The following is a 22,538-nucleotide window of genomic DNA, read 5'->3' on the forward strand; positions in this document are numbered from 1 at the left end:
TAAACTTGACCTTCGCAATGCCTATTATTTAGTCCGTATCAAGGAGGGGGATGAATGGAAAACCGCGTTCAATACTCCCCTCGGCCAGTACGAGTACCTGGTCATGCCCTTTGGCCTCACCAATGCCCCCGACGGTTTTTCAAAGACTCGTGAATGACGTGCTCCGAGATTTTATTAATCGGTTCGTCTTCGTCTACCTTGACGATATCTTGATCTTTTCCCATGATCCTGTCCAACATGAAAACCACGTGCGCCAGGTTCTGACCAGGTTACTTGAGAACCAGCTGTTTGTGAAGGCAGAAAAATGTCAATTCCACGCCTCCTCGGTCCAGTTCCTTGGTTACATTCTCGAGGCTGGCCGCATCCAACCCGACCCTGCTAAAATCAAAGCTGTCTCCCAGTGGGAGCCCCCAGTCACTCGCAAAAAATTACAGCAATTCCTGGGTTTCGCCAACTTCTACAGAAGATTCATCAGAAGTTACAGCAGCATTGCCTCACCTCTTACTCAGTTAACTTCAATCTCCAAGCCCTTTCAATGGAACCCTGATGCTCAAGTCGTCTTTGACACCCTCAAGTCACTGTTCATCTCGGCACCCATCCTCACTCAACCTGACTCGGCTAGACAGTTCATAGTAGAGGTCGATGCTTCTGACACTGGGGTCAGAGCTGTCCTTTCCCAGAAGGAAACCACCACAAACAAACTCAAACCCTGTGCTTTCTTTTCCCGGAAACTTAATCCCGCTGAACGGAATTATGACGTAGGTAATCGTGAGCTGCTGGCCATCAAACTAGCGTTGGAAGAGTGGCGTCATTGGTTGGAGGGAGCAGATCAACCCTTTATAGTATGGACCGACCATAAGAACCTGGCCTACTTGCGTTCAGCCAAGCGTTTAAATTCACGTCAAGCTCGTTGGTGTTTATTTTTTGACAGATTTAATTTAACTATTACTTACAGGCCGGGCAGCCGCAACACCAAACCCGATGCCCTCTCCCGCCAATTCAGTCCCGATGATACCACGAGCTCCAATACCATCATTCCATCTACCTGCATAGTGGGCAGTTTAACCTGGGACATCGAAAACCGGGTCGTTAATGCTCAGGGGGAAGAACCCAAACCCGACTCCTGTCCTGACGGTGTTCTCTTTGTTCCCACGTCACTCCGGTCAGACGTTCTTTCCTGGGGTCACAGTTCTCGGGTTGCCTGCCATGGCGGAGTTTTTAGGACCCTCAATCTCCTCCGGAAGAGGTTTTACTGGCCCAAAATGGACAAGGATGTGCGTGAGTACGTTGCCGCTTGTACCTGATGTGCTAGATCTAAGTCCTCCAGTTCAACCTCTGCTGGCTTGCTCCATCCTCTGCCAACTCCCCATAGACCCTGGTCACACATCGCTGTGGACTTTGTTACTGGGCTACCCACGTCCCAAGGCCACACTGTAATTCTTACAGTGATCGATCGCTTCTCCAAAGCCGCCCAGTTCATCCCCTTGCCCCAGTTACCTTCAGCCACGATGACAGCCGACCTCCTATAGAACCATGTTTTTCGCCATCATGGCATTCCAGCAGACATTGTTTCAGACAGGGGCCCTCAATTCAGTTCTCACGTTTGGAAGGCGTTCTGTTCGGCGTTGGGGGCTACAGTTAGTTTGTCCTCCGGCTATCACCCCCAATCCAACGGCCAGGCAGAGCGTGCAAATCAAGAGTTGGAGGCGGCTCTATGCTGTCTGGCCGCCCAGAACCCGGCTGATTGGGCCACGCACTTGGTGTGGATCGAGTATGCCCACAACTCCCACATTTCGTCTGCTACCGGGGTCTCTCCCTTCGAAGCATCGTTGGGCTATTCCCCCCCTCTGTTCCCCTCTCAGGAGCTGGAGCTGGCTGTCCCATCCATGCAACATCATCTTCAACGCTGCCAACGGGTGTGGAACCAAACCAGAGAGGCTCTGCTTCGGACCAAGGAGGACAACTGTAGGATCGCCAATCGCCACAGGGTGGCGGGCCCCACTTATCAGGTCGGTCAAAAAGTGTGGCTGTCATCTAAAAACATTCCCCTGCAGACCTCGTCTCGCAAGTTGGCACCCAGGTTCATCGGTCCCTATGTCATCGACCGCATCCTCAATCCCTCCTGTGTCCGTCTTCGCCTGCCTGCTGCCCTTAAAGTACACCCCACGTTCCACGTCTCTCACATTAAACCCCTTTGTGCCCGCCTTCCACTTCCCCACCTCCCGCCCGTATCATTGATGGGGGTCCGGCGTTCACTGCCTCCCGCATCCTGGATATCCGTGGCCGTGGCCGTGGCCACCAGTACCTGGTGGATTGGGAAGGGTACGGTCCTGAGGAACGCTCCTGGGTCTCCCGTTCCCTCATCCTCGACCCTTCCCTCATCTCCGACTTCTTCCGCGCCCACCCGGATCGTTGGCCTGGACCGCCAGGAGGCGGTCGTTGAGGGGGGGGTACTGTCATGGTGGCCTGTCAGACTCCTCCCCCTCCAGCTCTGCTGCTCATCCCTCTCAGCTGTGACCACTCTACTCATCAGACACCTGCTACTTAAGGAGACCCAGCTTCATCATTCTCCGCCAGTTCGCTAACCCTGATGGTGCCTAGTCTCCTGAAGCTCTCTACGTCTGGCCCCCTTGTCTCGTCCCAAGTTAACCTTGACTGTTTTCTTCGCTTCAGGTCCTCACCTCATGCCAAGAGTGTCACCTGAATCTCACCTCCTCGAGCAGCAGCTGCCATATCACTCCTCGTCGACGTCACCTGTGTTTGTCAGCCACAGTGTCTGTGCTCCTCTGGATCTCCAGCCACGCCACGAACTCTGTCTGGCCTCTCAGCTCTTGGGACTCTGCACGTACGGTACCGGAGACTACAATCAAGAGCCGCAGCCACGTTACCCACAGCCTCGTCAGGAATCAGCAATAACTTAAAATAAACTCTTTACTTACCTTTCACTCACCTGTCTCTGCCTCTGGGTTCCAGCGTCTGGGTCCGTTCCGTGTACTAGCCATGACAGAACGAACTGGCCAGAAACCCGACCCAGCTGACCCGGAAGTTCTCCGCCACGCTGTGCAGAAACGAGGTATTTTCTTGGAACTCCACTCCAATATACTCTCTCGCATCACTTCTGTTCAGGAGGACCTTATTTCCCGGATCCAGGATATCACACGGACTCTTCAGACCTTAAACACCACAGCTCCAGCTTCACTCCCATCCCCGGCGATCTGTTTATGACAGAATGCTTCTTTTTTATTTTTTATTTTTAGCAATTATCCTTACTAGTTGACTCAGCATGCTTTGCAGATACAGTATCAACACAAGCGAAACAAACACCTTCATACTTGTGAATGAAGTAAAAGGTTGGTATGATGCTTGTAGTAGAATGAGTTAGCCACCTGGAACTCAAAAATGAACACTTTCTGAATCAGAATGAAGTCTCTAAAGAAGACTTGCAACTCTAAGTCAGCAAGAAGACTTGAACACCATGATCCTGATGAAGGTAGATCCTCTCTGAACATGCGGTCAGAAACCCTTGAACTCATTTGTCACACACACACATCAAGCAAAATTTACTGAGCAGCTCAAGATAGGACAACTCTCTAGCTAAACAGCCTAATGGATATTTAAACATGGAAACTAGATTAGTTTTTACAAGAAAAACTCCAGCTTTTTTTTTTTGCAACATTTCAAAAACATGTCTCTTTGTATTTTTAGATTTCCTTCCCCCTGGCTGTCTTTAGGGGAGTGTAGTGTATCAGCAGCTTGGCTCTGTCCCCACTTTGCTTTCATCGAAGCAATGTCACAACAGAACAATCCTCGAAGGATCTACTAGACTGAAATGGCAGTTTATTTTCTCCTCTTTTCAGCGTTGCTCTCCTGAGTTTTTTTTTCCCCTGACAGCAAAATTCTAAATGCATGAAATGTTTTTCTTTCCTTAAACAACTTGTCTGAATATGCCTATAAAGTACTTGAAGTCATTTAAAAGTTCATTTTTAAGTTCAGAGTTCATTCCTCTATGAAACAATTCCAATGGTATCCACTTTGGTTGGAAATCTAATAAAGGTGGTTCATGAGTACAAGTACCTTGGTGTCTGATTGATACTCCCTTACCTTTAAACCTCACATAGAAAAATTTGTAAAAATAACTCATACTTAAACTTGGCTTTTTCTTCTGTAATAACTTGTGTTTTTCTTTTGAAGTAAAAAGGCGTCTTGTCACGTAAACTTTTTATCTGTGCTGGATCATGGTGATATTCTGTATATGAATGTCTCTTCTTTATGTCTGAAAATGGTTGACACCATGTATCATGCTTCTCTGAGGTTCATTACCAACTGTAGATCTATGGCGCATCATTGTGACTCGTATTCAAGAGGTTTGTTTCATTTGCCCGCAGAGAGCTGGGGGAAAAAGCTTGAAATATGCTGCAGAAAGACTGGAAACTAACTGAACTGGTATCTTTAAATGCTTTTAATAACAAGCTCAAAGCATTAGAGACCGAAACAATAATGTGCAACTGCTTTTTTATGACGTATGTGGTTTTAATTATGTTTGTATTGAAATGTGCTTCTTCTTGGCCAGCACTCACTTGCAATTGGATTTGTATTATAAAATAATAATTTCTGGATACAGATTCTAAAAACAAAAACCAAAAATGATTGTGGCGCATGTTGTGGTGGCATAGGTAAAAACCACGAGTTCAACTTCTCATGTTCAGCCGTTTCTGGTGTGTCTTTTTCTCTTTCTTTTAACACTGCATACATAAAGAGCAGCCCACAGCGACACCGAGCTGTGGCATGGTATTGAAAAAGCAACATATTTTCCCAACTGGTTTCAGAAAAAACTAACAATTAACTCAACTTTAAAAAACATGGACACAGCAGCAGTGCCTACTTCTCAGAAACTTAAAATTCACTGTAGCAGGGCAACATCATATTTATGGTGCAAAACAACAATAACTGGACCTTAGGTTTAGAACAACAATTATGAGGAATTTATATTTTATAATATATATTCCTACATATTTTACATTGTCTTTCATGTCTTTGCTCGTTTAACCCCCCAAAGGCCATTTATATGTGATTAATGCACTTAATCCCCTAACCAAGTTGGCTTCTTTCTGACCCTTGTAGGTCAAAGGGTACCATCAGTTTTGGTATGGTAGGGATGGTAGGGATAACACGTCAATGTAAGGGTGGGGTCATAAGATAGCACAAGGGATAAGGAGTGTTTCTTTGAGAATGCAGTTCCATCTTTCTATGGCTTCATTAGCTTGCGGATAGTACAGAGACACCCTTCTGTGCTTGCTGTCTCTCTGTTCCAGAAATGTCGCCAATTCGATCGATGTAAATTAAGTCCCATTATCATTGACCAGTTTGGTAGGGTTTCTGAATCTGGAGAACACTGTAGACTGGAAGGCAGTTATGGCAGTGGTCGTGATTGAAAAAGTGAATGCAACCTCTGGCCACTTGGTGTAATAGTCTATCAGTGTCACAGCATCCCGGCAGGCCCAGGATGCTGACTCAAAAGGCCCCACAATGTCAATACCAACTTTTTGCTATGGGCAAGCAGGAAGTGGGATTGGCTGGAGTGCTGCGGCATGAATGTTGTGACTTTTATTCATCACCTGACATGTCACACGTTTTCTGATGCTCTCTTCTACATACAAGTCCATACTTGGCCACCACTATAATTTCTGCAACCTTTGTTTTGTACGTACAATGCCATGGTGAGTTTTATGAGCCAGACTGATCAGCTGCTTTCTCAGGGATACTGGAACTATGCGTCTCTGAGGTCCTCTGTACTCGATGGTGTTCTGAACAGAGAGTTCATTCGTAATTGCAAAATATGGCTTAGGTGCTAGAGATAAGGACTTTGTTGTTTTGGGCTAACCTTTTTGAATCAGATCCCTCAAAGCAGTAAGCTCTGGACATCCTTTAGACGCCACTGTAAAATATTTTACTGAAAGGGCCTTCAGCTCGGTGTGTACCAGGGCCAGCAGCCCTGGCTCCATCACTGGCTCTGTGTTTTCGTATTATGCAAGAGGAAATCTGGAAACGCAGTCAGCAGCATAATTTTGAGCCCCAGCATGGTAGACCAGATCATAGGAGAAACAGAGAAGTCTAGCTGACCATCGTGCAATGAGCAAGACGGCCCCCAGTGTGACGGTGAGGCTAGGGGGAGAAAACCCAGGAGTATGAAGAAACGGGTGGCTAACACATCAGTGATAGCTTTGAGGTGTTCCTTATTAGCAACAGACTTTGTGCAGACATGACATGTCCCAAGATCAGCAGACTTATTTGATGGAAATGGCATGTGTCAGGGGTCAGTTGAAGGCCTGATTTTTTCAAGCGCATCTAGCACTGCCTTCAGGTCGTTGTCATGTTCCTGTTGGGAGACCCTTCAACACTAGCAACAAGAACAACATGACCATGACCCATATGGAACTCTGTGGAACCTGAAAAGACCGTCATGTGTTATGATCGTTTTTCTTCATCTTATCTATTTTGAAGAACTTTCCATCTCATAACAGACTCTGGTCCGTGTTTACAACCGAACACACGCCCCCTCTGAGCGCATTCACGCTGCTCTCTTCCTCCTGCCCGCTCGCACATCCCGACGGTGTTAAAGGCACCACGACAACCTCAGAACATATTAGTTATTTAACAAAACCACAGAGAGCCGCAGCAAAGGGATGAAAGAGCCGCATGCGGCTCGTGAGCCGCAGGTTGCAGACCCTTGGTCTAGATATAGTCGGGCTCACCTCCACGCATAGCCTGGGCCCTGAAACTCAGTCCTAAGAGAGGGCTTGGACTCTCTACCACTCTGGAATTGCTCAGGGTGAGATGCGGTGGGCTGGTGTGGGCTTACTCGTGAGCCCCCATCTCAGCCGGCTCTGCTTCCCATGGTGACGAGGCGGGCTGGAGGAACAGAGAGCTGAACAGAGGAGGAGGACCGAAGAGAACGAGAGGGGGTTTTAGTATGGATGGGGTCAGAGAGATAAGGGGGGGCCAGGTTGTGGAGGGCCTTAAAAGTGAACAGGAGGAGTTTGAATTGGATTCTGGAGGTTATGGGAAGCCAGTGCAGCTAGTGGAGAACCAGGGTGATATGACTGAAGGAGGGGGTTCTGGAGATGATGCGGGCAGCTGAGTTCTGGACCAGTTGAAGCTTAATGAGGGTTTTTTGGGGGAGACCAAAGAGGAGGGAATTACAGTAGTCTAGACGGGAAGTGACCAGACTGTGGACCAGGATAGAAGCAGAGGGGACAGTGAGGGAAGGGCGTAGACGATTAATGTTACGTAAATGGAAATGGGCTGACCGAGTAATGTTATTGATGTGGGACTGAAAAGGTAAGGAGCTATCTAGGATGACACCCAGACATTTCACCTGAGGAGAGGGGGAGACAGAAGATGAGTCGATGGAAAGAGTAACACTTGTGGCTTTGGAGAGGGTGGATTTGGAACCGACAAGAAGTAGCTCGGTTTTATCACTATTTAGTTTGAGAAGGTTTAAGGTGAACCAGTTTTTGATTTCAGATAGACAGGACTGGAGGGAGGAGGTTGGAAGAGAGGAGTCAGGTTTGCTTGATACATAGAGCTGGGTGTCATCCGCAAAACAATGAAAATTAACATTAAATTTGCGGAAGATATTGCCAAGGGGTAGAAGATAAGTAATGAAAAGAAGAGGACCAAGGACAGAACCTTGGGGGACACCAGAAGAGACAGAGGAAGGCTGAGATTTGAAAGATTTAAGCTGAATGAATTGGGTTCAGTCAGAGAAGTAGGATTGAAACCAACAGAGGGGGTAGAGGTGATACAGAGGGAGGAGAGCCTTTGGAGGAGGATGGAGTGAGAAATGATATCAAAGGCTGCACTCAGGTCAAGGAGGATGAGGATGGTGAGGAGGCCAGAGTCAGCTGCAATGAGGAGGTCATTAGTGATCTTGAGCATAGCAGTTTCAGTACTGTGTGAGGGGCGGAAACCGGACTGAAAAGGTTCCAGGAGATTATTGTGTTTTAGGTGATCATAAAGTTGGGAGGCGACTATTTCCTCAAGAATTTTGGAAATGAAGGGAAGATTGGAAATTTTCTGGTTAAAGAATGACATGAGGGAGTTACAGGTTTCAGTGGAAAAGAAATGCAAGGGGAACGAGTCAGGGGGGTTGAAAATAGTGTTAGCTAGTAAAGATCACATGAAAAATAATCTTTATGGGCAGATGCACTGGCAAAGAAGCTATTACTTTAAAGAGAAATTCCACAAAAGTCCTTCATTGAAATCAAAGCATCTTTTACCCAGCACACATATACAGCAGTGTTGGCACACTGAACGGCCGTACAAAGTTTTAATCAGGATTGTCACTTCTGAATATTTCAATTCACTTTTTAACATAGTTCACTGCTGCTGTTCCTCTCTCTCTGTTGTCCTGTCTGCCCCTTTGCGCTGTCAAAGTTATATAGGACATAGTATAAAAAAAATCTTTATTGTTGATTTTATTTCATTATTTACAAATCACAAACAACGTCTACAAATCCACAACTTTGATTTATTGAATCTTCATCATCTGTAAAAAAAAGAAATATATTAATGTTTTTAGATTGTTTTTAACACAATATCTTGTAGTAGCATTTTAATGTGAAAAAAAAGGGTTTTTCATAAACCGGAAGCATGAAAATATTAAATCCAAACTTCATGGACCGGTCTGTGAAAATATTGCCTCACATTAAACCGGTCTGTGGTCTGAAAAAGTTTGGAGACCACTGTTTTATACTACCCTATTAACCTTTGAAGCATCTTTTTGGACTGTGGGAATAAGCTGGAGTTTCCTGAGAAAATCTACACAAGCACAGTAATATTAAAACTACTCTTTTAATATTATTATTTAATACGATTACAAAACTGTTTTGAAATACAAAGGCTATTTTTGATATTTTCACTTAAAATGGAAGTTAACTCTGCTGTTCTTCTCTGTCACCCTTCCAAAGTCTCCCACCCTGCCACCCCATATAAAATATTCAAGCTCCACCACTGAGCTACATTCACGGTTAGGATTCTGACACGGAATGCTCACACCTTTTTGAAGTTAAAAAAGAAGAAAAACTCCACATCTGGCAGTGAGCGTAGTTGAATGTACACTGGTGTATAGATCAATGAAAATTCAATTGGCCGCTCTGCATGTCAGTCAAGTGAGGGCAACGATGACAATAGGTTGACAACAGTTTTTAAACTTATATACATATACATATACATATATGTATATGTATATATATATATATATACCTACATATTCTTTGACGTATTAGCCACCCCTGCTTTAGAAATTCTTTTAGTTGTGTCAACCAACCAGCAAAGTATTTCCCATCATTATAAAGCATTTCAACTTACCACAAATTGTTCTAAGGAGCAGACATTGATAAATAATTAGAGGAAAACAATTTTTTTTTTAATTGAATAACAAATTTCTATTAGAGTTTAGTTTAAGCTGGGTATTTCTACTGATTGTTTTAACTATTTTTTTAAGCAAATTGTATGGATTTCTATTACAGTGCATATTTGTAAGGACTTAGCAAAATATGAAAAGAATAAACGGTTTTTTTTTGTTGTCAGTCTCTTAGACAGATTAAACAATTTCATAAATTGAAATAAATGTAAGTACCACTGTGAACTTTGTATTGAGGTTTGATTCGGACAATACTACTCTAACTCTAGAAACATGTACTTTTTTTGTTTTTCAAAAAATTTCTAGTAACCCTTGTGCTATCCTAGGCACTTTAACGTTGGGAGTTAGGTCATCTAGACCCACTAGACAGTGCACTGAACCGTTTTTGCGCTGATCTTCACTGGTGTCCATGGATTACATGAAATCTTTCCACCTTTATCCACCTTTGTCATGGTAGGGAGAACACGTCAATGTAAGGGTGGGGTCATCTAAGATAGCACAAGGGTTAGTGTTGCCAGATAAAGTCACAGTTTTCCAGCCCAAGTGTCATCTAAAAACCGCGATGTCCCACAAAAACCTCCCAAAAAATTAATCAGGGACTAATTACTGTTGGTTGGTTTGATCTGGTTACAATAGTGCCTCTTGATGTTAGGTCAACATTTGAAACTCAAAACTTTGCACATCCAACTTTATGAGCAGAAAGATAACTAATTTTGAATTAGAAATTGTGTTCATCAACAAGGCAAAAGATTGAACAGTACACACTGACACCATCTAAAACTTGGCAAAACACCAGCCAAGTTTTTTTGTGGTTACAAGAAAAAAGCTATATTACATTAGTTTGTTAACATAGATAAAACTTATAGAAAACTGTGATAGTCGGATAAAGGTGGACTTTACTAATAAAAGCTTTTTTTATTGAAGAGCATTAAAACTTTCATTACTCATCTAAAAGAGAGTATAAATGCTTTGTCATAATAAAGGATTATTTTGAAATCCTAAACTTGGTACACACTGTGCTGCAGACTGAACAGGTACACTCACTGTTGTTGAATGATGCCATCTCTCAATGAAACCTTTATAAATTAAATACATTTCTCCCTGTTCTGCCAATTTAGAGCAGGATCAGATCAGTGAGGCTTCACATCTGTTCTCCTTATCAGCAAAAACTGTTCCCATCTGACAAATAAAGAAAGAAATTCTTTACATTTAATCTGAAAGGATATACTTGATGGACAGTTATCCCAGACAGATGTGACATAAGTGCATCCCTATCCTTGCAGGTAACAGAAAATATGTATGAACAGATGGCAAGATAAATACAAGGAACACTGTTCGGAACCAAGATGCTTTCTATCATTACTAAACTACAATGGCCCTGAAGTCTAACTCACACTAACAGATCACTCAACGCAGAAGCATATTAAAGATCACTACAGCAAGAAGCAAAACAAATGATAAAAGAACGTCACAGTTTAGAAATCAAAACAAAATTCCAAAAAAACACACATAAAATGTTTCAGAAAAAAAAAGTAATTTTCAGAAATGTCAAAATAACATGTTAAAAACAGAAATACAATAAGAAAACAGAAGAGGGCAATAATGTGGGACTTTGCTGATTGGAGGATGATATCCAGTACCGCTTACTGCCAGATTACTTCCAGTAGAAATGATGGACAAACGTCATCATCCAATCAGCTATTTTCTATGGTATCTACCATATCCGGCTTCCATAAGAAAGAAAATGACATCCCGGGGAACAAAAACGGCATTTCCAGAAATCAAAATAAAATAAATAAAAAAGGAAACACGAAACAGGAAAGAGATGTACTTTAACTAGCCATTGCTGGTTGGACAATGCTGTTATTCCATCATTTTAACTGAATGTTATTTGGTATGAAGTGAAACTGGATATCTTCCGAACTGATCATACAACTTTAATTAGTTATGCAGACATCTGAAAAAATGTCATAATCCAATCAGTAATGTGTCATGTTATCTACCTTTCCCGGTTTCTTATTGTGTTTAGTTTTTGAAAATTTCATTTTGATTTCTGGACATTACCATTGTTTTCCAAAATGTTTCATTTTTATGATGTTTCCTATTATGGAATTATGTTTTGGTTTCTAGAAATTTGTTTTATTTCTAATGTAATGTTGTTTTTATTTTTTTTCTATTTTTGCTTTTTTAATTGTCTTTGTGAACTTTAATATGTTTTTGCATCAAGTGATTTGTTGGTGTGATTGGGACTTCAGGGGCCCCATATAAAAGAGCCAAACATTGGCATATATATTGGTAATATACTCTACAATACTTTGCCTTTCCATTGCTTTGTTAAAATCCTAATTTCAGATTGCCTGATTGTTCCTGCACCACCCAAAAGAAAACAGTTTCTCTGGCAGCTGTCTGCCATTGATACACCTCACAGCTGCAAAGTCTCACCAGAGCATTTCTGCAGATGGCAGACCTATTCCATACTGCATGAATGCAGAATGAAGGGGAACTCGCTGAGGTAGGAAATGCTTTTAACAACAGTAAAACAAATCAGCAGACCTGTACCATACTGCATGAATGCAAAGTGAAAGGGAACTCACTGTGATGGGAAATGCTTTTTACAACAGTGAAATAAATCAGCAAATCGTCAACTGTCTAAATGTTTAGCTGTGAATGTTGACCTCAGTTTGGATTTGTGTGTCTTTTCATCACTTTTTGAGGTGTAGTTATACTCCTTAAATTGTCGTTTTTCCTCAAAGCAGAATATTTAAACACCCTCCATTCTATACTTTGCTTTGCACAGATAGAGCATGTCAGGGGAGGGTTAGGGAGCTCAGAGACTGCAGGGGTCTTGAAAGAGGGGACATAAGCTAAGCCTATACTTACTGATAGCCCTTCTAACATTTTCCCCAAAAAACAGATTCGTAAAAGGGTGCTCCCACCTTTAGATATTTAATATGCACATGCATTACTTTACCCAAAAAGAGGCAGTGCATTTTGGATCCTTAGGAAAATGTAAATTTTGTAAAAGTAAAAAATCTTTATTGATAGGAGATAATATGACTGCAATTTAAAAACTTAATGTGAAACAGTAAAAGGTGGTCTTCTGTAACGCATCAGGACAATGATCCATCATTTTGCTAAACAGAAAAACAGAAAAAAGCATAAGGTTTTCTAAACTTTAAAAGAAAAAAGAGTTTAAACTAAATTCATTTATTTACTTTTCTGAATTTTGCAATATTGCAATGTGTCATTATTTTTAGCTCGAGTTGTGTGTGTTTAAGACCTAGATAAAACCCCTACAATTAAGACAGTGTTGATACTATTTGGAATGCATTTAGCAAATCATTTAAACACATCCTTTTTTTTCTTTTCATTTTTGAGTGCAACATTTTGTCTTTAGGATTAAAGTTTCTTAACGACCCACTCCATAAAAAAGTCATGTATTGGTTTTAACATCTTGTGGCATTTTTCTCATGACAAAAGTGGATAAAGGTGGAAAGATTTCATGTAATCCATGGACACCAGTGAAGATCACAAATCATTGAAAAAAAAAGGTTCAGCGCACTGTCTAGTGGGTCTAGATGACCCAACTCCCAATGTTAAAGTGCCTAAGATGGCACAAAGGTTAATGATTTGAAATGTCTTTGTGAAACATAACAAAGAGCGGCTGGATTTTGAAAAAAACCTGTTCTTGCAATTATTTTTTTTAAGTAGTCTATTGATAAAACATTTAAAACTAAATCAAATATCATCTAAGATTACTCCAAAAAATATTTGGTGTTTTCCTAATGCTATGCAACACCAACAACAAAACTCCTCCCAAAAACCTTTATGTATTCATAAATAAATGATTTATTGTTTCTTTATGACAAAAAGCACAGCTGTATTCCTCACTTAGTGTATTTATAGTGCAGCTTTTCTTTCACATCTGAACACTAAATTAAAGTTAGACAAACCTGAAATATATTAACTGTTAAATAGAAAGTGAACACATGTAACAGACAACAATGTATTAAAAATTATAAGGTATTACTTCATCAGCATACGCTGAGTAAACTAAAAGGCACAAATTCAACCCATTTTTCATTGGATTGCGAGATCTGCCATGAGGCACCTCGTTGGCTGTAACTGAATAAGAAACACGCAAAATACACAGATTTTAAGAAAAATAAGGAATAAAATAATACATGTAAATTACACTTAAAGAATAGATTAGTGGACCCATACCGTATATATTTTTTAGTTATTAGTCACTCATGATGGCAAGGACAATGATGTGTGTGGTAATGTCTCTCGTCTCCCCCCCTGACAACACGTCCCTGGTTGAAAAGTATTTGATAAGGAATAAAAACCGCTGAACTAACCACATACGCCCAAATTATATCAACCCGCCGAAAGCAAATCTGCCCAAAGCCCAAACTGATAACACTGACTCCGCTTCATTTTAATGTATCCACTTGTAGATGACCTTGGGCCTCATTTATAAATGTTGCGTACGCACAAAGGAAGGCGTATGCCACTCTCTACGCAATAGTTGATATTTATAAAAAGCAAACTTGACGGGAAAATGTGCGGTCCTTCACGCAAGCTCTGACCCAGGCGTTCGCACAAAAACGGGTGAAATGAGAAATGGCGACACCGTCGGCAGATGGAAGAAACACGTGAAATTGACAGTGTGTGCCAAATCGTGCTGGCATGTGCTGTGCTACACAATGTGGCACAGCTTAAAAACGTGCCTCTACCCCCTGGCGCCGATTGCTGTGTTGGCCCCGACCCTGAACCCCATCCCCACGCATTTGAGCCAAATGCTGCTGCTGTGCGGCAGCGTTTGGAAGTGATGCGTCTCTTGTAAAGAACAACAAGAAGTGTGGAAAATATTATTTATTCAAGAATTCCCTCATCGTGCAGTTTATTTCAGTCAGTCTTGATTTCGCCCAACTCCTTGGCCACCTCTCTGATTGAACTAATGACTTCCCTCTGCATTTCAAGGACTGCATCGGTGAGGACACGTCCACTGCTGGAGGGTTGAGAGCCGCGTGCCGTGGAGACGCTGGGTCCAGACGGCTGCTCAGCTGCAGCATCGTAACCACTGGCCCCGCTGGAACACCCAGCAACTAAAATAAAATTATTCTATATTAATAAACTGTAATTGTGTAGCCTGCATACATGTGACTTGACTGCATTCATTTTAATATTTCTCTTACCTGTGTCACCCGGTGCATCTGACGCGTCGGTGTCCCCCTCCGCCTCAGTCAGTCACCACTCCACTTAAAAGGGATTCCCCAATAATAGCCGCCAGTCTCTCATCAAGAGGGGTCAGCTCCGGTGTCCCCTGTCCCCCACCCGTGACAGACACACTCTGGCGATGGAGCGCTAGACGTCTTTTCGCCTCGACTTTGATGTCCGACCATTTCTTTCATTTCTTTTTTATTTCGGCCACGGTCCGAGGTTGTGAGGCTACAGCATTTACGGCGTATGCCACCGTTTGCCACTCAAGTGCCTTTTTGGCATTAGTAATGCCCACACTGTTCCCTCCAAACAACATTTTTCTCCTCTTTTCCACCTCGCCAACGATAACTTCTACTTCACATTGAGTGAAGTTACGTTATTTTTTTTTCCTCTCTGTGTTTGCCATGATTTCGCAATCAATGAATATTAATTTGTGGGCGTTTCACGGACTATTTATGGGCAACTATGGGCGTGTCATGAAGCCGCAAAAGCTGCGCTACATTTAGAATCGGTTGGGATTTATTCAGGGAAAGATGTGTAGGATGTGCGTGCGCACGGTTTTATAAATACGAATATTTCTGTGCGGACGCACGTCCTATGTTTCATCCGTACGCCACTTTTGACGCAAATCCTACGCAAAGTTTTATAAATGAGGCCCCAGATCTGTTTAAATCTTAATTTTTCTCAACCAGCTTGACATCTGCCTCCAATCCAAATTTTCAAATATTAGGACACTTACAGACCTGTATCCAGCTTACCATTTTTAGGTTAAATTGTTGACAAAATGTTTTTACACAATTAAATGATTTTCTAAGAGAACAAAAGATTTTAGAAAAGTCTCAATCTGGTTTTAGGACAAATCACAGCGCTTTTAAAGATTTTAAATTATCTCAGACATAATTCTTACATGCAAAACCTTTCTGTTCTGGTGTTGCTGGATATTAGTGCGGCCTTGTATACAGTATATTACCAGATTTTATTAGACAGACTTGGGAGTTGGGTTGACTGTCAGGAACTGTTCTTAACTGGTTTCATTCCTATTTCACAGATTGACACTTTTATGTAAGTATGGATACATGCTCCTCAAGAATCCACGAAATATGTTGTGGGGTTCCCCAAGTTTCTATTTTAGGTCCAATACTCTTTAATTTATACATGTTGTGTCTTGGGGAAGTCATCAGGAGACATGGGGTTAACTTTCATAGACCAATGATACACAGCTTTACATTGCCGTGTCTCCTTTTTTTTTTTTTTTTTCAACTTGTCCTGTCCAACAGCTAGGCAGACAGATGAGAGCTGAGGGCCTCTTGGGTTGGACATATTTTACTTTAACAAGAGGGGTTATTAATCTTCAGACAAACCAAAGGTATGTCTGAATAAACCCCTTTTGTAATTGAGGCCAAACTTTATTAATTTCAAACATGTCTGAAAATCTTTGGTGTTGGACCGGACGGAAAAGGAAAGAGGGGAAGAAGAAAGAGGGACGTTAGAGAGAGGGGGGGTAGGGGGTGATAATAGGAGGGGAAGGGGGATAAGACCATGAAGCAGCATAAAGCAACAAGTTTACTGGTTGTTAATCATTATGGTAAGGTTCAAATGTAAAAACAAAACAAACAAAAAAAAAAGGGCGGAGCCTGTCCACACACACACTCAAATGTTATAAACACACCTGTTAGTTGCAAAAATGTCCACCTGTCGACATGTACACAAAACAGATAGTGTTCACACGCATACTTATGCCTTAAAACCAACTAGTGTGAAATATTTCAGTCATTCAGTCTGTTGAGCTGACACCTGTGCTCAGGTGAGTGTTTATGTTCTTCTAAAATGGATGGTGGAACGTGAAAAGAAGGAGGGAGAGTGCCCAGCCATCCCCACCCCAAGACCCCCACCGCACCAGCAGCGGCAGCCGGATTCCCCCCAACACCACACGGGAACCGGCAGGGAACAACCGCCGCCCGGGCGACCAAGCCCGCCACCCAGGCCAGGGCCAGCAGGGCCGCCGCAAGGCCCCCAGAGCCAGAGAGCAGGGAGGCACGGAGGGAAAGAGGGCGCCGCCCCAGCCCAACCAGGAGAGCAGCCCCCCCGCCGCGCCGGGAGAACCCAACGCAGGGCCCCACCGGAGAAGGACGCCCACAGCCCCAGACGAGCACCCCACCACCACCCAGGAGTTCCGGGCATCCCCCCGCCCCAACCCCAGGTACGGGCCAGGACCCCCCAAGGGAGACCCACTCCGCACTCCAGGCAGCCATCCGCCCGGCCAACGGTTGGTCCAGGGAGGAGCGAGGCAGGGGCCCGCCGCCCCCGCCCAGGAGGGGGGAACCCCGGGGAAAAAAGAGGGCCCACAAGGGGTGTTGTAAATATGGCCCGACCAGGCTCGGCCACAGTTGGAAATTTGGCGGGGCCCAGCACTCAGGAGCAAGGACCAGAACCCACCCCCCAGGGACACGAACACCCCCGGCTCAGATGTAATGTGAACCCCCCCACCGCGCGGAGAGAGCACCGCCGGGCCCAGGAAGCCAGCCGTGTCTCCTGATGACCTTGAACCGATAAATACTCTTTTAAATTCTATTTTAGATATAAAGTCATGGAAGGCAGAAGACTTCTTCGAACTCAACCAAAACAAAACTGAAGATTTAATCATTGGTCCTGAAGACAGGAGAGAGATTATTACACTCAGCAATTTTAAAATGTATCAACGTATGAGAAACCTGGGCATACTATTTTAATTCTGAAAGCTGAGTTTTATTCCTGACATCAGAAACGTTGTGAAAACAAGTTCGTCCATTCTTCTCTCTTGCCAGCACAGAGGTACTAATGCAGGCTTTTATTTTTAGTTATTTAGATTGCTGTAATGCCCTGCTCTCTGGTTTACCCAAAAAATCTCTTTCAAACCTATTGCAAACTATTACAAAACTCTGCATCATGAGTTCTGACGAGGACCAGGGGGCAGGAACACAATCCTGACAACAATGTACGCAGGATTGTACATTGTACGCGGTGAGACCTTGTTCCCTAATTACGGTCCTCGCCTGCGGAGAGCCCCAGGGCCGCAGAGACTGTAGATGTTTTTAAGAAGAGGGTCAAGACCCACCTTTTTAATCTAGCTTTACATGAATTTTGTAAGTGTTTCATTATTTCAGTCTATTGTTCTTTATCTATTTATTATTTTTTTTCCCCTATTTAAAACATTTTTCATTTATTTAGGGACTATAATTTTAATATAGGGCTGCACGGTGGCCCAGTGGTTAGCACTCTTGCCTCACAGAAAGAAGCCCCCCAGTTCAAGTCTCAGCAGGGGGGACTTGAAACAGAACATCAATGGGGGACCTTTCTGTTTGGAGTTTGCATGTTCTACCCATGCATGCGTTGGTTTTCTCCAAGGTCTCTGGCTTCCTGCCACTGTCCAAAAACATGCTCCATAGGTTAATTGGCAACTCTAAATTGTCCCTAGGTGTGAGTGTAAGAATGAATGGGTGTGTGAAATGTGGTCCTGCGAAAGACTGGCAACCTGTCCAGGGCATCCCCTGCCTTTGCCTGTAAATGGCCAGGATAGGCTCTGGCAGCACCGTGACCCCGTAAGGGAAAAAACGGAAAAAGACGAATGAATGAATTTTAATATATTATTATTATTATTATATATAACATGATATTTAAGATTATTTTTTCTTTGTTTCTCATATTTTATTGTAATTAATATTTTAATATAATGGTGTTTTTTCTAACTACATTGCCTCCTCTTGGGGATCTATTATTCTGGGGCACTACTGGCTCCACCTGTAGGGGGTACTGTTGCTGCAGTACAGTGTTCTCATTGGAGTGGGAGGGGTCCTGCTCTGTGGTCTAATAGCTAGAGAGTGGGCACTTAGCTGCTCTGTGTTGCGTGGGTGCTGTGGCCACAACACCCAAGGTTGGACATTGACATTTCTTTTTTTATTATTATCATCTCTTATGTTTTTAGTAACCCTTGTGCTATCTTAGATGACCCCACCCTTACATTGACGTGTTCTCCCTACCATGACAAAAGTGGATAAAGGTGGAAAGATTTCATGTAATCCATGGATACCAGTGAAGATCACAAATCATTGAAGAAAAAAGGTTCAGTTGTGGGTCTAGATGACCCAACTCCCAACGTTAAAGGGCCTAAGATAGCACAAAGGTTTTAAAAAAACACTGGAAAAATGCTCTTGCATAGCTCCAAGGACTTCTTATGTTTAAAAACCTTTTTTTTCTCTTTAAAACACTTTGCTTGCACCATGCGGTATAGGCAAACACAATACAGATCTGCTACAACCCATTAGGATCACTTTCACTCAACAAAAGTAATCCTATTACTGGGATGAAAAGCCAAGAGCAGCATTGCATATGCTTAGCACAACTTAGATTTGAATATAGGAAAACAGATATGAAATAATAGGGTACTGGTTATATTAAGCACATCACTGTCATCACTCTTTTTAGTATAAAAAGTAACTTTTAGATAAAAAGAGAATTATATTTTGCTTTGGACTTATTGTCTTGTTTGTACATTTTGTTCTAAGTTTTGTTTGAGTGACTGACCTTGGGCCATCGGAGAAAAATAAGGCATAATAGCAGATAGATCCAAAGTTAAGAGTCTGACACTGAATGCTAACATCTTTCTGAGAATGAGAAGGAAGAAAAACTGCACATCAAGCGCTCAGTTCTTTTTTTTTTTTTGCTTAATCATCAAAACAAGCATATGCCACTGGCTGGATCAACTAGGTATCCCCAGGAGCTCAAGTACATTGGAGTAAGCCTTTCCAATGTGTGGCGAATGTTGATTGTAAATACTCTATATACGGTCAATGGTGACAGGCCTGGCTGGCCTGTACGGTGGTAGCGCATGCAGCGCAAACCCTTGGTCTGTGGGAACATGGGGCGGCCCAGGCTTCGAGAAACACTCTTGCGGGCCGGAGTGGCCCTCCACTGGGGACCCAGAACGCAGTACGGATGACAGAGGATGGCAGGTAGAATGTGCGTACATTGTTGTCAAACACGCATGTGCGGTTACGTACTGTATGTCTCGTATGAAGGTAAAAATGTGTCAAAAAGAACGCACTTGTAAATTTGATTTGAGAACTTGTAATATAGAATCTGAATACTTGTGCATCAAAAATCTGCACCTGCCGCCGTGTCGCGTACCAGCGACACGCTACGCCCTCGCTCAGTCAGAAGCCAGCCGTTCCTCAGCTGTCTGAGTCCGCCACAGCCGCGAGCCGCCGCGCCGTCGCGGAGAATGCGTTAATCTAATCTAATCTATTTTTTTTCAAATGTTTATCCATATGATTTATAATAAAGCTGCTCAATAGCCCTGGTCCTGTTGTCGTGCTACAACAAAGATGATCATCTTCCTGATCCTGTCCGTTCGCAGCCGTCTAGCTGCATGTCTGCATTTAAAGCACGAAGAGATCATTTCTCATTAAAAACGCAGGAGAAAACTAAGTTTTTCTGTAGAAATGCATTTTTAGTTCACTCTCTGTGTTCATACAAAATGATTGAGAGACTTGCTGTCACATTTGAATGTTTATCAGAAGAGTTATTGAAGCAGGAAGTGTGAATCTGTGAAGATCTTTCTAACTTGACCAAGTTCTCCGAATCCTGCAGTCTGATTGGTTGACTCCGCCTCCTCTTTCCCTCCCCCCCCCCAGTCCCATTATCGGACACAGATCACTTTTGACACAAGTTTCTCGCAAGGAATGTGTCAGAATTCAGAGCGCAGTTGTAGCGCACCTGTGATTTTCGGCAGCAGATTCAAGCACACGCAGAAGCACATTTGAGCAGTTGTAATCACAGATTTGAAGTTGTAACTCTAAATGAACACATGCAATTGGAAATGTATCAGTTCACAGCAGAAGATTTTTACACACAGATGCAGATTTTTGATGCACAAGTATTCAGATTCTATATTACAAGTTCTCAAATCAAACCTACAAGTGCGTTCTTTTTGACACATTTTTACCTTCATAGTCTCGGAGGATATTTGATTGGCCATCCTGCATCCCATGTAATTTTACATCTTACTTCAACAGAGATAAAGAACCACATGTACCTTATATACACTCTAATACCCATGTATCACCCAGCTGCACCACATTCAAAATTAAATGATAAATGACCTTCTTTACTTCTCATTGTACAGACAGCAGTAGAAAACCATAATACTACAATTTGTTTTAAACGGTAGACAAAATAGTTTAATTCAAAGTAGAGAAATGTAGGCTGACTCTTTTTCCCTACTTTAAAATATGAATGCATATGTAGACAGAGAAAGAGCAGTTAGGTGAAACAAGGAAAAAAGCCAGTAGCAGAAAATCCCCCTACTTTTGCTGATGCCATCAAAAGAGGTATCAAAACAGGTGAGCACTTGTTATTTTGAGTGAAGACAAAAAAAAAAAATGAAAAATGAAAAAATAATTCATCCAACCATTGATCCAAGGTGTTGTGTTTTGCAAAATTGAGTCATTCATAAAAAAAGTTCAAAAAATTCAAATTAACAAAATGTACTCATTTTTGATATGTAGTGATTTTGTTTAATTTGATTTTAAATGTACCATCATGATTTTAGATGAATTTTAGATACCTCATACTGACATGATGATCCATGTAGCCTATTTTAAAAATGACACAAGAATAAAAAAAATAAAATAAAACGACTTTAAAAAATTGCAATATTTGGTAACACTTTATATTAAGATTCCTTAACAAGCTCTGTTAACACATTAACAAGCATTATAAATTAATTTATAGGGTGTTAGTAAGACATTTATTAGTACAATAAGTCTAATAAGGTTTATTAAATTACTTAGTTAACACATTTACAAGCATTATTATTAGGATGTTTTTAAGATGCTAATGATCCATTTACTGATGTTATAGGTGCTTAACAAATGTGTCGGTGTTAATAAGCTTAATAAGATTTATTAACAACCTTTGTTAACAAATTAAGAAGTATTATTATTGTTTGGGGTTCTAGTAAGATATTTATTAGCATTATTGACGCCTGACACAAGCCTAAGTGTTCATAAGCTTAATAAGTTTTATTAATTAACTTAACAAATGAATAGGCTTTATTAATGTGTCAGATGCTAGTAAGATATTTATTAGCATTATAGATGTCTTGCAAATACCTGAAAGTGTTAATAAGATTTATTAACATCTAAAGTCAGACCATTGTCTTCTAAATCCATATTACTAAACTGCTTATAAGCTTTACAAATGTATTAATTAACTTTGTTAATAGTTTTGTTTTGGGTAACGCTTTCTTTTACAGTACAGTACTTACAGTGTACTTAAGTGGTATTTACATGGTACTTATAGTGTAACTACTGGGTACTTTCAGGGTACTTACATGGTACTTTTTATGGAATTTACTGGGTACTTACAGTGTGTTTACATGGTACTTTCTATGGTACTTTACTGGGTACTTACATGGTACTTTTTGTGTCTACTCTGTACTTACATTGTACTTACTGTGTATTTATATGGTACTATTTGGTTCATACCTATGTGGTACATACTCGGTATTTATAATATTCTTACTGGGTATTTACATGTTGTGCAAAGGTGTCTTTTATGGTACTTACCACATGTAAGAACAAGGTAAGTACAAATAAAGTACCTTGACCTTTAGGTCTGCACTCGCTGCACGTTTCATGGTATTTACCATGAATTTACCACAGAAACTACCCCTTAAGTACAGTGAAACTGTAACTGTAAAAGAAAGTCAGCCCTATTTCCACTCAACTACATGGTACTTTCATTACTAAATACTGGGTATGTTCACTTGAATAGTACTTGGTACTTACCCCTTAAGTACAGTGAAACTGTAACTGTAAAAGAAAGTCAGCCCTATTTCCACTCAACTACA

At 41.8% G+C, this 22,538-nt stretch overlaps 1 protein-coding gene across 3 annotated transcripts in view; it reads right to left on the reverse strand.

Annotated features, from left to right (window-relative positions):
* Positions 1–22,538, reverse strand: part of cacna1ib (calcium voltage-gated channel subunit alpha1 Ib) — a 439,141-nt gene that overhangs the window by 394,471 nt on the left and 22,132 nt on the right. The window lies entirely within an intron of this gene.

The sequence above is a fragment of the Oryzias latipes genome, chromosome 1 (genome assembly GCF_053564925.1).
Source record: "Oryzias latipes strain Hd-rR chromosome 1, Olatipes_Hd-rR_3.1".
Lineage (NCBI taxonomy): Eukaryota > Metazoa > Chordata > Actinopteri > Beloniformes > Adrianichthyidae > Oryzias > Oryzias latipes.